The sequence below is a fragment of the Corvus brachyrhynchos genome, unplaced genomic scaffold (genome assembly GCF_000691975.1).
Source record: "Corvus brachyrhynchos isolate BGI_N302 unplaced genomic scaffold, ASM69197v1 scaffold114, whole genome shotgun sequence".
NCBI lineage: Eukaryota > Metazoa > Chordata > Aves > Passeriformes > Corvidae > Corvus > Corvus brachyrhynchos.
In genome coordinates this window covers 8797454-8799222 of record NW_008238337.1, presented here as the reverse complement: position 1 = coordinate 8799222, position 1769 = coordinate 8797454, and the positions used below count along the sequence as shown (strand labels likewise).

Below are 1769 nucleotides of genomic sequence, written 5' to 3'. Positions count from 1 at the left end.
CGCGGCGTGTGGGCGGACTGCGGGGTTGTCGCGCGTGGAAGCCGCGTGTGGCGGGGGGTCCGTGCCGCGGGAGGGGTGGCCCCTGTGTGCACAGGACACACGAGAAACCCGGTCGGCGCCGTGTGTGGCCCCTTCTGTCACTGTTTTTTGTGCTATGTGTGGGGTGTCTGGTCGCCCCCTTGGCACTGTCACGCGTAGGGACCCGTGTCGCCCGCGGGAAGCAGGTCAGGGGCAGCGGGCGTGCCCGCGGGCCTGGAGATGTCTCGAGGGACGCGGCTCTGCCCGGGTGGGGCTGTCTGTGGGCTCTGAGCGGGTTCTGCCCCCCCAGCTTCGTCCTTCTCTGCGTTCGGGGCAGTTAGGCCTCAGGGATGCTCGTGTGGGCCGGCTTGACCCCAAAAGTCGGGTCAGCAGCGCACTCTCGGAGCAAGGAACTGGATCTTACTGCGTGTTCCCCAAGTCTGTGGAATATGGTTTTGTGGGAGTAGTTAGTCTCAACCTGATTAGGGCTGGTTGCTTTCCTCCACGTATCTGGTTAAATCTAGGCGACGTAATCAGTGACGGGTAAAATGTGGGTGAGATAAAGCTCTGCTGAAGGGAGAACTCCCGGGGATCCGTGCCTGGGCAGTGCCCCCGAGGGCTGCCCCGCTGCCCGGGGCAGGGAGGACAGCCTGGTGTGCTGGGACTGGGCACGAAGTGATAGCGTGTCCGAATTGCATCAGGCAATAATAGTGACTGAATAGCTGAAAAGCACCGCTCTGTGTTGGTGAAAGCTATAGGGCTTGTTCTGGGCCAGCTGTTGTAGTGTTCTTTCCTTACTTCTTGTTCTGAAATGTACCACTGGTGTGGCAATCAACGGTGAATAATTTTTCTAAGCCCTGCTGTTGGTTCACAAATATCCGGGATTTTTTTTTTTTTTTCAGTTTGATAGAATACAGCAGGAGTTCAATGATAGTTCATATCTAGCTAAAGTTGCTCACTCATGTTATTGCAAATGTACCCTGATGTGGAATACACATATCATCAGTCATTTTCCAAAGTTCATATTTCCTCTACTGTATTTTATGTGGCGCAAGAGGATTATCTGTGTTGTGTTACAGGTCTTGTAATTAGGAGGTCTGGCAGTTGAAGGACCAGAATCTTGAATTCCACTGAGCATCCAGTCAATTCTTCTAATCTTCTAGGGAAGTTGCTTCTTGCTTTAGAAATTTCAAGGTGGGGTGTTCAGAGAGTTCTCTAAATAGGAAGTGACTTGGCATTCAAACATAGGTGAGTCAAACATTTATTATGAAGGCCCTTTTTAGATAGTGTTTATTAACTTCAAGGAAATGTATAAGAAGACAACATGCTTGTTACATTTTCCATTTAGTAACAGTTTTCTAGAAGAATGAAGTATTTGGGAGGTCTGATGTATTCTTTAAACGTGTGTTTGTTAAGTATGGAGTGAAGTAATAGGTACATAGTCAGAAAATAATAGTCCTGAGAACTTAATCTGTTATGTTGAAAGGGTTTGAGCGAAAGTCATACACAGGTTGATAGCAGATAATTGTTCAGTGCTGTATATGTAGAAGGCATTGGTGCAGCTGTAACTGAAGCTCCATCTGCCTATTTTTTGTTTACAGGAATTGAGTAAATATAATAAAAGTGCCTGCTGCAGGTTTCCTGCACAGTGAAGTAGTGGAATGAAGGCTTTATCATACTTAAACATTTTGATCAAGTGTTGAAGAGAACCTTTAAATCGACCCCTGTTATAGTAAAAATGTTTGACATCT

The 1769-nt window shown here is 47.9% G+C and overlaps 1 protein-coding gene across 2 annotated transcripts in view; it reads left to right on the top strand.

Moving 5' to 3' along the window:
* Window positions 1-1081: 1081 nt before the first annotated feature.
* PI4KA (phosphatidylinositol 4-kinase alpha) overlaps window positions 1082-1769 on the top strand; it is a 53319-nt gene continuing 52631 nt past the window's right edge. For both annotated transcript variants that reach the window (XM_008634118.2, XM_017734980.1), the window contains exon 1: window positions 1082-1266. The gene's annotated coding sequence lies outside the window, so the exon portion shown is untranslated. The remainder of the gene's footprint in view (window positions 1267-1769) is intronic.